The sequence below is a fragment of the Salvelinus namaycush genome, chromosome 32 (assembly GCF_016432855.1).
Source record: "Salvelinus namaycush isolate Seneca chromosome 32, SaNama_1.0, whole genome shotgun sequence".
In the NCBI taxonomy this organism is placed as follows: domain Eukaryota; kingdom Metazoa; phylum Chordata; class Actinopteri; order Salmoniformes; family Salmonidae; genus Salvelinus; species Salvelinus namaycush.
In genome coordinates, this window is record NC_052338.1 from 8743993 (window position 1) to 8759874 (window position 15882).

A 15882-nucleotide genomic window follows, 5' to 3' on the forward strand; every position below is an offset into this window, starting at 1 on the left:
AACAATTAAATGCATAACTTGCAAGCTCAACCCAACAGCGCAGTATTCAATATAAAAAAAGTATAACTAATAAAAATAATATATAATGAAGAAATAAGAAATTTGAAATAAGAGCGGAAACTATGCACAGGGTCAGTGCCAAAACCAAATGTGCAGGGATACTGGAGTAGTTTGAGGTAGATATGTACATATGGGGGGGATTAGGAGAAAGTGACTGGTAGCTGTATAAATTACAATAATAAAAGTAAACAGTATGCCAGCAACATAAGTGGTGTGTGTACTGTAAGTATGTGGGTGTTAGTGTGATTGTGTGCAAGAGTGTCAGTGTAGGCATGCTAGGCAGATATACATGTAAACAGGACTGAAAAGTGATTGGTAGCAGTAATATACTGTATAAATTCTAGTGGTTATATACTAGTGGAAATATATACATGTGAACAGGAGTAATAGTGACCAGTAGCAGGATAAAATAGATACTAATGGTAATGGCAATCAATAATCAATGAACAGCTGCGTAGTGGTAATAATAAATGTAAAGAATAATCATTTTAGCAGCAGTGTAGGTGTGAGGGGGAGCAGTAGTTGTTAGCCATTTAACAGTCTTATGGCCAGTGGATAACAGCTGTTTAGGAGTCTGTTGGTCTGGGTCTTTATTCACCTGTATCATCTGCTGGATGGGAGCGTTGAGAACAGTCCATTTCTCGGATGGCTGGAATCTTTTGCAATTTTTCAGGCCTTTCTCAGACACCGCCTGTCATGTACGTCCTGGAAGGCTGGGAGCTCACCCCCAGTGAGGTGCTGGGCCATCCGCACCAACCTCTGTAGGGCGGTGTAGTTGCCATACCAGACGGTGATACATCCAATCAGGATGCTCTTGATCGATCAGCTGTAAAAGTTCCTAATAATCAAAGGGGCCATACCAATTGTTGTAGCCTCCTGAGGGAGAATAGGCACCTCCATGCCTTTTTCGCTACTGTGCTAGTGTGAGACTACCCAGGGATGTGGACACCGAGGACCTTGAAGCTCATGAGCCTCTATAAATACACATACTGTACGTCCAGGGAATTTCTATAAATACATCACATTTTCTGATTATATTCCAATTGAATTGTGTCTTATACTCACATATACCATCAGAATCAATAGAAAGCAATGACAGGGTTCAATCTTTAATTACACAATAGAGCCCCTAATTACACAACACACAATTATCTGCATCCACATATACACACGCTCATGAACACAAGTCCTTTGAGTTCCTCTAGAGATTCATTCTCACACAGACAGTGTTTTAATTTGTCAATATTTGAATCGGTCTCATATTAAAATATCCTTTGTCAGATGATTCATTCCATTACACTCACCATCCCAGGTGTTTACACATTTTTCTTCACTTCCTGTATTTGAGAGAGGATAAGGATGAGCCCAATGTGTGTAAACTAACAAGAACAGACACAGGTAGTAATTGAAATACCTGGTTCAAAATCCACTAATACACAAAACATAATGTCATCATATTACATAGTAATCCAGGGGTTGGAGTTTTAACTAGAGGTACACAGCTTGAAAGAAAATAAATATTTGGACAAGACAGTGTTAGCTGGGAACTGAGTGTATAAACATTCTTAATATTGAGTTGCACCCCTTTTGCTCTCAGAACAGCCTCAATTTGTCGTGGCATGGACTCTACAAGGTGTCGAAAGCGTTCCACAGGGAGACTGGCCCATGTTGACTCCAATGCTTTCCACAGTTGTATCAAGTTGGCTGGATATCCTTTGGGTGATGGATCATTCTTGATGCACTCGGGAAACTGTTGAGCATGAAAAACCCAGCAGCGTTGCAGTTCTTGACACACTCTAACCACTGCACCTGGCACCTACTACCATACCTTGTTCAAAGGCACTTAAATATTTTGTCTTGCCCACTCACCCACTGAATGGCACACATACACAATCCATGTCTTAATTGTCTCAAGGCTTAAAAATCCTTCTTTAACCTGTCTCCTTCCCTTCATCTACACTGATTGAAGTGAATTTAACAAGTGACATCAATAAGGGATCATAGCTTTCACCTGGATTCACCTGGTCAGTCTGTCATGGAAAGAGCAGGTGTTCTTAATGTTTTGTCCACTCAGTGTACATAGATACATAGTAGTTACATGTAACTACAAAATATGTCTGACAACATTCATGAAAGTGCAATTACCTTCTCTAACCACATATCTAGGATCAGATTCCCTTAACCCAATCCTAACCAACATTTGAAATTTTGTTTTTTACATTGGATAAAAGTGGAGACTTAGAGCTAGAAAATGGTATATCATACACTGCAGTTGGGAACAATGGGAATGTAATTTTTATTTGAAAGTTTATAAACTTGTAACCCCACTTTTGAGAAAATGGGACTTTTGAGAAAACGTTCCTCACCGATTAGACTACAATCACCTCATTAAAAAATGGAAATAATCTTATCATTCACACCACGTGTGGTATACGTTACCTTTGAATGGTGATTCAGAACAACACAACAACACATCGTACAATTTATTATAGTTTTTTTTTTGCAACGAAAATTAGAGTTTCTATTGCACAGATTAATGTACCGGTAAACCACTTTCGCTTTCGCTTGGTTTTTCTCCTTCTTCGGTGTGGTTTTATGGCGGACTACACCCCAAAAAGGTGTGTTGCTGCCACCTACTGGATGTGGGGATTTCAATTGAATACACCCTAATGTTGCATAATCCTTGTCAAAGGATTTGTGAAACATCAGAGACATATGGTGAATACCTTTTGAAAGTATTATTTTAAAGTGGACAGGAATTTGCTGGTTTCTTGCCTTCCTTGAATTTGTGATCAGCTATATGTATTTTATCTGATTCTTCATAACTGTCTTTATTTCATAACTATGCAGTAATGCCCAAATTTGGGAAAACAAAAAAAATGTATCCTGGCAAAGGAAATTCCATTGAGAGACGATATCCTGAAGTGAAAGAGGCACATTGTCCCTCAGTGCTGCACCTCTGGCTCAGAACCTCCTCAGGCCCAAAGGGAGGACCATAGTCCGGCTACAAGTGATACCCAGACTACCAGTGCTCAGAGGAGGAAAGGGGAAACAGTGGCTGCATGGAGAGAGATGAGGGAGGAACTGCACAACATCCTTGTGGAGAACATGGCCCCCCGAGTAAAATCCATCTGCTCCTTGTGTGGGATCCAGCCAGAGAGAATATGGCGGTGCAGTGACTGTGGGGTTGAGACAATATTTTGCTCTGACTGTGTGGTGGCCCCCCATAAAGACAAAAACATTGTGCACTACCTGGAGAACTGGCAGTTAATTGTCATTTACAATGTTTCATCATATTCCCAACTGACAAAGAAACAAATTTCTCAAACATAAGTTAAGTTAAATGGTCAGCGTCTGAGGCCTTCGCAAAGGTTTATCCTACAAACAATTACCTTAAAACCAAGCATTTGTACTATTTGCAGTTATACTTAAACTGATCAACTAAATGTATTTGCTCTCTCGCTCTCTCTGTCTATCTGAGACATATTTCCACCCACAACTTTCTTATTTTCACCAGGTCGTGCTTTTTAGCCATGGCTAAATCATTGAAACCAAGCCCCAACTCTTAACCAAAACTCTTCCTCTTAAGCATGGTCATTTTAAAAGGACCCTTCCGTTTGCTTTCGAATGGCACTGGAGTCAGAGAGATGGCCATTAGTGCTCACTCTACCACAGAGACTTCTGGGGGTATTTGATGACTTTGGAAAGAAATAAAGCATTTTTTTCGTAATATTATACATTTAACAAAACCTTTCAAATTAATCTCTACATAACCTTTTTATTATTTTTCTAAATGTTATTGCGCAACAAGTTCAAGACAATTTTGTTTGCATTTTCAAATGATATACACTGAGTATACAAAACATCAAGAATAAAAACATTATTTCCATGACATAGACTGACCAGATGAATCTAGGTGAAATATATGACCCTTTATTGATGTCACATGTTAAATCCACTTGAGTCAGTTTAAATGAAGGGGAGGAGACAAGTTAAGTCACATTTTTTAATCCTTGAGACAATTGAGACATGAATTTTGTATCTGTGCCATTCAGAGGGTGAATGGGCAAGACAACAAAATTGAAGTGCCTTTGAACGGGGTATAGAAGTAGGTGTCTGGCGCACCGGTTTGTGTCAAGAACTGCAACGCTACTGGGTTTTTCATGCTCAACAGTTTCCTGTGTGTATCAAGAATTGCCCACCACCCAAAGGATATCCAGCCAACTTGACACAACTGTGGGAGGCATTGGAGTCAACATGGGCCAGTATCCCTGTGGAATGCTTTTGACACCTTGTAGAGTCAATGCCCTGACGAATTGAAGATCTTCCAAGGGCAAAAAGGGAGGAGGGGTGGAACTCAATATTAGGAAGGTGTTCCTAATGTTTGGTATTCTCAGTGTATACTCTTTGATTGTGGCTTATGTCTTCATTGTAGTAGAGTAACTGTGTTATGGTATCATAACTAGAACAATAAGAAACTATTACTGGATATAGTCAATGGGATATTTTTTTATGTCATGGAAGACTTTTAAAAACAAATGATGTGGCTGGCCACCCCTTTACAACTCAGAAGACATGGTTTTGCAGATATTAATAGTGAACGAGACAGTTTTGGTAATTGTTTGTCTCAAGCAACCAGTTTCAAGGTTAAATCATTAACTTCTTATGGCTGGGGGCAGTATTGAGTAGCTTGGATGAATAAGGTGCCCAGAGGTGCCCAGAGTAAACTGCCTGCTACTCCGTCCCAGAAGCTAAGATATGCATATCATTAGTATATTTGGATAGAAAACACTCTGAAGTTTCTAAAACTGTTTGAATGATGTCTGTGAGTATAACAAAACTAATATGGCAGGCAAAAACCTAAGAAAAAATCCAACCAGGAAGTGGGAAATCTGAGGTTTGTAGTTTTTCAACTCATTCCCTATTGAAGATACAGTGGGATATTGGGCATATTGCACTTCCTAAGGCTTCCACTAGATGTCAACAGTCTTTAGAACCTTGTTTGATGCTGTTACTATGAAGTGGGGGCGAATGAGAGGGGAATGAGTCAGAGGTCTGACTGAGTGCCATGAGCTGACCACGCGCGTTCATGTGAAAGTTAGCTTGCTTTCCATTGCATTTCTACAGACAAAGGAATTCTCCGGTTGGAACATTATTGAAGATTTATGTTAAACACATCCTAAAGATTGATTCTATACTTCGTTTGACATGTTTCTACGGACTGTAACGGAACTTTTTGACTTTTCGTCTGCTCGTCTGCTCGCGCGTCAAGAATTTGTATTACTGGGCTAAACGCGAGAACAAAAAGGAGGTATTTGGACATAAATTATGAACTTTATCGAACAAATCAAACATTTATTGTGGAACTGGGATTCCTGGGATTGCATTCTGATGAAGATCATCAAAGGTAAGTGAATAAAAATTCTGTTTCTGACTTCTGTTGACTACACAACATGGCGGATATCTGTTTGGCTGTTTTGGTCTCTGAGCGCTGTACTCAGATTATTGCATGGTGTGCTTTTTCGGTAAAGCTTTTTTGAAATCTGACACAGCGGTTGCATTAAGGAGAAGTTTATCTAAAGTTCCATGTATAACACTTGTATCTTTTAGCAATGTTTATTATGAGTATTTCTGTAAATTGATGTGGCTCTCTGCAAAATCACCCGGATGTTTTGGAACTACTGAACATAACGTGCCAATGTATACTGAGATTTTTTGATATAAATATTAACTTTATCGAACAAAGCATACATGTATTGTGTAACATGAAGTCCTATGAATGTCATCTGATGAAGATCATCAAAGGTTAGTGATTAATTTTATCTCTATTTGTGCTTTTTGTGACTCCTCTCTTTGGCTGGAAAAATGGCTGTGTTTTTTTGAAAAGCCTTTTTGAAATCGGACACTGTGGTGGGATTAACAAGAAGTGTATCTTTAAAATGGTGTAAAATACTTGTATGTTTGAGGAATTTTAATTATGAGATTTCTGTTGTTTGAATTTGGCGCCCTGCACTTTCACTGGCTGTTGTCATATCGATCCCGTTAGCGGGATCTCAGCCCAAACAGGAGAAGTTTTGAGTTACAGCAGCTGAGTTACAGCAGCTGAGAATCTGCAGGGGATGTTGTTTATTTAAAGCAGAATGCACCCATCAACTCAGTGGCCTTGGGGTTAGTGTCGGCCCTGAGATTGGAAGGTTGGGTTCCATCCCCAGTTTAGTCAGACCAAAGACTCTAAAAAGCGGGACCTAATGCATCTCTGCTTGGCACTCCGCATTAAGCAGATGGATTCGGGGTAATGCATTGTGATAGACTAGTCCTGTCCAGGGGGTATACTTGTGTATCAAGTTGCCTCACGCTACTGAAACAGGAGATAGTCTTCTGCACTATGGGCTGTCATGGCTGGGACAATGCTAATTATAATGCACCCAGAGGTAACGTTATTTCCCATACATTTTTCACCAAACCTAAAAGTTTTCTACGTTGTTGACCCCGAATGATGGAGAAACTGAATTCCAGACTGCGGATTGTGCCATTATGCATCACAGACTAACTATTATACAATTTATTTGTGACTTTTTTTATGCTAGGATCAGTGTCATTGGTCAGGTACATGCTCTGGCCGTGCACACCCCACCAGCCTCAGACTGCAGTGGTCTGCTCACTACTCAAGGTTAATAACCAGCCTGCAGCTTGAGAGTGGTGTTTCACTGAGGACCATATGCCTGTCATTACATTTTCCTTGATATGTTGCACTGTCTGGCCCCAGAAAAGGCAGATGGATCCCAGTGCCCGCTCTGTCCCAAGGTTTGTTGTATCTTTTGGGCCTATTTCATTTTTAATCACCTCCAAAAAACAAAGCATAAGCTATCAATTGTGATGTCTCACTATTTTAGGAACACAAATGATCTATTAGAAACATCTCCTTTACATTTTTTGTCAAACAATTGTACAGACTAACAGACTTTTAGTCTTTCATTTTATTTGTTTATTGGGATCCCCATGATCTGTTAAAGCTACTCTTCCTGGGGTCCAAAAACTCTAAAGTTGTATCCAAGTATATTTGACATCTCTTTACAGGACAATGGAACAGTGATGGTAGCAGCAGGTGGGCTTTTTGCTTTGCCTTAGAAAAAGTAGTCTGGGTCAAGTTATGAGCCACCAAAACATTACTTTGCAAACCAAGCTGATGTGGATTGATTAGTTTGTAAGCCCATATCACCAACAGGGGTAAAGTGATAACATTATGCCTGAATGTAATATGCACTGCATTTTAAGGATACCTTCCATTGTTACCTTATGCACAACTGGAAGGGAATGTGAACGAAATCTAGAATTATGATTTCAAACCTTGCCACTAATTCATATTTAAATGATGCAGTTGTCCCTCCACTTCATCTGTTTGACTCAATGGTCTTAATGTTGGAGACAATATGTTGGAATTGTGTATGTTGAATGTAATATTATTGGTTGTCTCATGTAATATTAATTTAGGCAGTGAACCTGGTACCACTGTGTGTGATCTGCTTCAGCCAACAGCTCACTACGTTATACCTGTACTGTACATAAAAAACTATGTGTAGGGTTGCCATGGATTTTAAGTTGTCAACACCATCAGGTCCAAACCCAAAACAACTAAATTGGCCGAGACAGTCGTGTTGGGGCTTTCCTGAGAGCATGACCACCCGCTTCACTTCTTGAACATGACAAAGGGTGAAAGATGGGATGCAGCATTAAGGATTTTTTGTTGTTGTTGTGATTGATTGATTGATTTAGTTAGCAAATAATGATGTATCTCTTCTGTAGTTTGTCAAATGTAGTGAACCTACTGAGAGAGATAAAGGAGGAGATGAGAGGCAAGAACATCTAGCTCATCTTCATGTATGACGTTGCATTCAAGATGCAGCCACATGTGCAAGTAATTCACCTTTTTTATTCAAGATCTTTTATTCAACTTTAACATTTGAATAGCAGTTTTCACCAAAAATAGTTTTAACATTTACATTTTGTCCATAAGTTTTTAGAGAAAGTTTCCTGAATTGAAGCATGGGACCAAATTTGTTGTTTCCAGTTTTCAATGCTTATGGACATGACTTGCCATGTCAGGTACTTGAAAATGTTCTAAGGTTTAACCAAATAACCATTTTATCATGGTATGACATGATTTTATATTTCTAGATGATATTCAACACATGATATGTCGAAGGTGCTTGACTGGCAGATGAGGAACAGATGGAGAACCTGTGGTCGTATCTGAGAAGCTTTGGGAATGTCACTAAAGAGATGATGCCTTCCCATCGTATTGACCTCCTGTCTGATGCCTTTCTCAACCATGGGAAAAAGATATGCCAGAGGCAATGTTAGTACACTTGGAATTCTTATTAATTTACTTGATGCTGGTTGACTCTAGTGATGTTCCAGAAAAAGATATGTTTTAATGGACTCTCCCAAGGACACTGCAAACAGAGGCAGAAAGGGGAATAGCAGAAATTGCACAGTCTCTTTCAGGTAAACCATTGTGTCAATGATTAAAGCATAACATTTCAGTACTAATTAGAAAGGTTGTCACATCTGTCACTGTTGTTATGTTTTAGGAATAACACTGGACACCACTAGAGATTGGGGCAGGAATGTCAGTGTCACCCTTGAGAGGAAATACCTGCACTGTGCTGGAAGGAGCAATATGTTGCAATGTATGTCATTCATTTCAAATGACAGATCAAAGGTGTTATGTTTTTGGCCTCATCTCTAATCATTTTTTATTTTCAGGGCACAGCAGGAAAGTTGAGATGGAACAGCTGTTTTTCAGCTTGTGCAGATCGAGAGGTACTTCCTCAGTTTTTAACAGTGCAATTGTTAGATCATTGAATGTAATTGATCTCCCTCGTCAAAGTATTTAGAACTTTTCCGATTACAGAAAACTCAAGACGATGGAGAGGAAGAACAGCATCCTCCATCAATGGTCCCCCACCAGCAGTCACTTTCAGACTGCACTCCACAGACTGCAGAGTAACAGATTGAGGACCAATCTGGAGGTAACATTCAGTCTGGTGCTAGAACGGAGGTTCCTCTGTGGCCTGATGAGAAAATATGCAGGTTGTAGACACAGTTGAAGTCGGAAGTTTACATACACCTTAGCCAAATACATTTAAACTCAGTTTTTCACAATTCCTGACATTTAATCCTAGTAAAAATTCCCTGTCTTAGGTCAGTTAGGATCATTACTTTATTTCAAGAATGTAACATTTCAGAATATTAGTAGAGAGAATGCTTTATTTCAGCTTTTATTTCTTTCATCACATTCCCAGTGGGTTTACATCACTCAATTAGTATTTGGTAGCATTGCCTTTAAATTGTTAAACTTGGGTAAAACGTTTCAGGTAGCCTTCCACAAGCTTCCCACAATAAGTTGGGTGAATTTTGGCCCATTCCTCCTGACAGAGCTGGTGTAGCTTAGTCAGGTTTGTAGGTCTCCTTGCTCGCACATGCTTTTTCAGTTCTGCCCACAAATTTTCTATGGGATTGAGGTCAGGGCTTTGTGATGGCCACTACAATACCTTGACTTTGTTGTCCTTAAACCATTTTGCCACAACTTTGGAAGTATGCTTGGGGTCATTGTCCATTTGGAAGACCCATTTGCAACCAAGCTTTAACTTCCTGACTAATGTCTTGAGATGTTGCATCAATATATCGACATCACTTTCCTACCTCATAATGCCATTTATTTTGTGAAGTGCACCAGTCCCTCCTGCAGCAAAGCACCCCCACAACATGATGCTGCCACCCCCGTGCTTCACGGTTGGGATGGTGTTCTTCGGCTTGCAAGCCTCCCCCTTTTCCCTCCAAACATAACGGATGGTCATTATGGCCAAACAGTTCTATTTTTGTTTCATCAGACCAGAGGACATTTCTCCAAAAAGTACAATCTTTGTACCCATGTGCAGTTGCAAACCGTAGTCTGGCTTTTTTATGGCGGTTTTGGAGCAGTGGCTTCTTCCTTGCTGAGCAGCCATTTAGGTTATGTCGATATAGGACTCGTTTTACTGTGGATATAGATACTTTTGTACCTGTTTCCTCCAGCATCTTCACAAGGTCCTTTGCTGTTGTTCTGGGATTGATTTGCACTCTTCGCACCAAAGTACGTTAATCTCTAGGAGACAGAACGCATCTCCTTCCTGAGCAGTATGACGGCTGCGTGGTCCCATGGTGTTTATACTTGTGTACCATTGTTTGTACAGATTAATGTGGTACCTTCAGGCGTTTGGAAATTGCTCCCAAGGATAAACCAGACTTGTGGAGGTCTACAATTTTTTTTTCTGAGGTCTTGGCTGATTTCTTTTGATTTTCCCATGATGTCAAGCAAAGAGGCACTGAGTTTGAAGGTAGGCCTTGAAATACATCCACAGGTACACCTCCAATTGACTCAAATAATGTCAATTAGCCTATCAGAAGCTTCTAAAGCCATGACATCCTTTTCTGGAATTTTCCAAGCTGTTTAAAAGCACAGTGTATGTAGTGTATGTAAACTTCTGACCCACTGGAGTTGTGATACAAGTGAAATAATAAGTGAAATAATCTGTCTGTAAATAATTGTTTGAAAAATTAGATGTCCTAACCGACTTGCCAAAACTATCGTTTGTTAACAAGACATTTGTGGAGTGGTTGAAAAACGAGTTTTAATGACTCCAACCTAAGTGTATGTAAACTTCCGACTTCAACTGTACATAAAATCAACTGATTGCGGCATTACTGCACAAAAGGAGGAGGCAAGTGAAAAGGGAACTTGTCTGTTAACCCTATATTAATGACCAAGATACAAACAACAAATGGGACGATTTTTGTTTATTTGAAATGTTCATAAAGTTGATGTCCAATGTCACCAGGGTGTCTGGGGATATCTGTAACACAAATGTATGTATTAGGACTCATTATAACCAACTGCATATTTAATGTATAGTCATGAAATTAACTAAAATACTAACATGTACTGCCATGCAGTTAAATACCATCACTTGCACGTGATAACATGTGGCCTACTGTCACACTCTGGCCTTTGTTATATTGATTTTCTTTATTAGTTTAGTTAGGTCAGGGTGTGACATGGGATGTTTGTGTGTTTTTGTCTAGTTTAGGGTGTGTGTATTGTTTAGGGGGTTTTGTAGAATGTATGGGGTTGTGTTCAGTGTAGGTGTTTAGGAAAGTCTATGGTTGCCTGATTTGGTTCTCAATCAGAGACAGCTGTTTATTGTTGTCTCTGATTGGGAGCCATATTTAAGGCAGCCATAGGCTTTAGGTGTTTGTGGGTAATTGTCTATGTTGAACGTTAGTAGCGTGTGTGTGCGCTTTCGTTTATAGCTTCACGGTCGTTTATTGTTTTGTTTTGTAAAAGTGTTCGTTTTCGTGTTTCGTCATCTCTATTAAAAGAAGATGTACTCATATCCCGCTGCGCCTTGGTCCGCTTATTATGACGATCGTGACACCTACATACACAAAGCAATTAATTTGACTTTCATTCATCTTTCTGTCTCACATTAACAGCAGTAGATTATTCTCATGAGATGGAAGCATTTCATTTCAATATACTGGACACTTAATTTTAAGATATTTTTGTGACTCAATTACCCACCATCAAAAACAAGGCAAACAACCACATTTTTAGGGCTTACATCTGACACAAGCATGGCCTGGGCAAGATGGGTTGCACTGACCCAGCAAGTGCAGGACCTGGGGGCCCGGGGGGTCCAGGCAAGACAGGCAGCCCCTACCCCACAAAAACACAAGAGAAGACATCTTGATTTGTGTACACCTCATTTTGGCCCATTCTACTCCTCACCTTTCCATGTATGCAAATGGTCCCCAGTTTGTTGCTGTAATACAGTTAGTGTTCTCAGTCAAGGTGCTTGGTAAAAAAGGGCCAATAATGAAGTAGAAACTGCTGAAAGATGTAAAGGACAACATCAATTCCTAGGTTACACAAAATACAGCTAGGAATGCGTTCAGCTCAACATTAGCAAATTATTTACATGCAAATTGCGTTCCACTTGGAGATTCAGACGCTGTGGGCTACTTCAGTCAAGGTTTGGTCTTGAATACAAACATCTGTAATGGTTCAGGGTTGTTTATACTAGTGACAGGTGTAGTGGACTACTAGCTGAACCAGCCAGGATAATGAGGAAATATATGGCCTTTTGGTTATCAGTGGAGCGAAGAGAAGTGGACCCACCAGAAAAGTCTCCACGGCAGGATACCCAGAAGAAACCACAAAGGTCTGAAACAAAGAATGTGAAATAGCTTTTTATACATCATAGCAGTTATATGCCCATAGCCTTTCCCCTGCATTCACAAACAGGTAGGTGCTACTGCTTTGTAGCACAGCCCCCGCAACACCTCCCCTACAGTAATGTAGGCGAAATGTAATTAGTCGACTGAACATGTGTCAACAACCCTGTTTTTCTTGTTGCTACAGGGTCTTTTCTAGTTGCAATGTGGTTTCAGAAGCGTATTGGACAGACTTTGGAAAATGGCCTTCAAATGATTGGTGAGAATGTAGACCCACCGGCTGATCAGGTATGGATGCAGCAAGGGGTCCCCGGAGGTCTGCTAAGGCCAGACTGTTCCTCACCACGTCTAGGGGGCACTGGAGGTCCACTGGGACCCGGCTGGCCCTCACCACTTCTTGGGGGGACTGGAGGTCCATTGTGGCCCGGCTGGCCCTCGTCACATCTGGGGGGGACTGGAGCAATGTGCAATAGGACAATTGTTAAGTTCCACTAACAGGCTGTTAAGAAAGATCTGGAAGATGAATATCAAAGGTGAATATTGAATAACAAGGCAAAATGACAGGATATGAACTGCAATTAATAAGGCATTATTCTACACATGATCAGAGAGGGAGAGAGACATTAACCGGTTTACCAAAAGAGCAACTTCTATCTACAAAAATCTGTTATTGTGCAGCGCTTCCCTTATTTTTCACACAATAAAACCTCTTCCATACATTTGTTAAGAGTCATTTCAGGGGCCGACCTACAATATCTATTCAGTTATCTCAAGTAATAACTTCATTAAAAAAATGGTACAATAACGAGATAGAATGAGACAAAGATATAATTTACACCTACTGATTTCAAATTAAAGTCCCCTGCCTTTGCCAGTATGTGTTCCAGCTCAGGCTAAGACCCAGATGCAGACACAGGAGGTGGATAGTACGAGTCTCAGAGTTTATTATAGTACAAGGGGCAGGCAAAAAGTCAGTCAAGGCAGGCAAAGAGTCGTAATCCAAATCAGACAGGTATAGGACGGAAGGCAGAATCAGGACAGGACACGCAGAACAGTCAGAACTGCCAGAACTGCAAAGACTAGGGAAAACAAAAAATAGCACACAGGAACCACGAGAACACGCTGGTAGGACCAGGCGGGACAAGAAGAACTGGCAATAGACAAACAAACTGCAGGCTTAAATACACAGGGGATAATGGAGGAAGATGGGAGACACCTGGTGGGGGGTGGAGACAAGCACAAAGACAGGTGAAACAGATCAGGATGGGACAGTTCCCTTCCAAAAGATGACGGTTGCTTGATGTTTAACTCCAGCCCCAGACATCTAATGACGATGGTCCCCTCCTCAAAAGAGCGTTACAGTTTCTCAGTCGCTTTGGTGCATTTTTCACATCATCCCTAACATGTGCAAAATAATAAGTGCATTTCTCAGAACAATTTTGACAAACTGCAATATACAATAGATATGTTTCTAAAGCTAGTCAGTCACTAAAAATCCTTAGTACATCTCTCAAAAGTAAATATTCATGCCAATGATCATGTCAGTGTCATCAGAATGATAAGTCATTGAGTCATTGTTCACGAACAAGGTCGTCAAAATGTTTAGGCATGTTGTCAATGTAACTGTGTACTTTGACAGTATTACCTGATGTAAACTTAGGCTACAGTTTGGATGACAGTTACTGTATTGAAAATGCACAAGGCTGCACTTCTATGGCATATATCAATTTCAACAGTACTATTTACATATTACTGTATGTGGGTTATTGATTGAAAGAGACTGGACAACCCAAGGGGCACAAAGGAAAAAAAACTCAATTAGAAAGAAACACAGGAAACCCCACCTAAGGCACAACTTTGCCCGCAGCACTGTTGTGCTGTCTCTACACATCCAGACGTTCCTGTCTGTCGGCCCACATATTCTCATCCACATCACACCGGATATTTTCCCTTCCAATGCAACGTGGAAAGAATCTTTTGGAATGCCTTATCCATCCTCTGCAGGCGTCTACTGTGATGTCCTCACATGCTGCATCCATTGCAGCCAGCAGGGTCATCTGTGTGTGTGGCTGACGATCGTACACCTTCCACCTCCATGCTGAAAATAACTCCTCAATTGGGTTAAGGAATGGTGAATAAGGTGGGAGGAATTCTATGAGCATCCTCGGGTGGGTCACAAACCATTGCCTTATGTTTGTTCGATGGAAACTCACATTATCACAAATGACCACATACTTTGGCAAATCCTCTCCAAACAGACCCCTCTCATCATCAGGGATGAGAGCCCTGTAGAGAGTCTCTAAAAAGTTGAGTAGATGCTGGGTGTTGTATGAATCTTTGCAGCACCCTGTCGATGGTTGAGATGCTACATCCGTATGGATGTTTTCAAAGACATCGTTGTCTTCTATAATGGTCCTTTGTATTTCCCTGAGTCTCATGGCATTGTTTGCTCGGACCATGGTGCAAATAGCCTCCTCCTGTTGAGGTGTGAAAAGGCGTCCTCTGCCACCGGTTTGAGGTAATCTTGCAGTCCTATGTGGGGAAAAATGCAGTGATGCATCGCACACTTTCACATCGACAAAAACTATGCGAACACACATTTTACTGTAAAACATACAGGTGGGTGCATGTAAGGTGCAGTATGTATCTGTATAGAGTATATTTCTGTATGCTGTGAAATACAAGTGGACTACTGTAATATGAAGCATTGTAGGAAGTATACAGTATACTGCTTATATACAGTAACAGTGCACTGTACATTGGTGGACATACCTGTTCTCTCTTCGAAACGTTTGAACTATTGAGGACACGGTTGATCTCCCAATATTCGGCTGCACCCTTCGACCTGCCTCAGCCATTGTAAGGCCATGATTGACAACATGGTCTACAATAGTGGCCCTTATGTCATCAGATATGCGCCTATGTCCTCTTCTGCCTCTTCCTCTGTTTTGCCTTCCACCACGCATCCTTGCAACTCTTCTTCCTCCTCTTGGCTGTTGACCCTGTTCGTTTCCTGGTCCATCCATTATTGGAAAATTGCAACTCTGTGTTGTGGTCTGTCTATATATGCTTGCCAATTGATTCTTCATGAGATGCACCTTTGAGCAATTTAGACAACTGGTTGATTGTTGGTTGAACTAACACTTTACATTCCTTCATGAGTGAGGGTCAATTTCACCTGCACGATTCATCAATTCACGTTTTTGTACAAAAGGTCTAATAGAAATGTGTAAAACTATGCTTGACAGTTTATGACAAATAGTTCAACAATTTTGCATGTAATGGCTTATGCAAGGATCTAATGCCTAGATGTTTTGAGGGGTAAGACTATTCAACAGAGAACCATCTACTATATTTTGATCAACATGACATGAGCAATTGATAATGTGGAAAAAAGCTGACACTTGTACATTATCAATTGCAATTTGTTCAAAGGAATAAGAAATTGCTTTAATGATGTGCACAAGTGACTAGATGATTTGGAATGTGTACAAGTAGTATCAAGAATTGCACTTTTGATCTAAGAAATGCACCAAAGTGACTGAG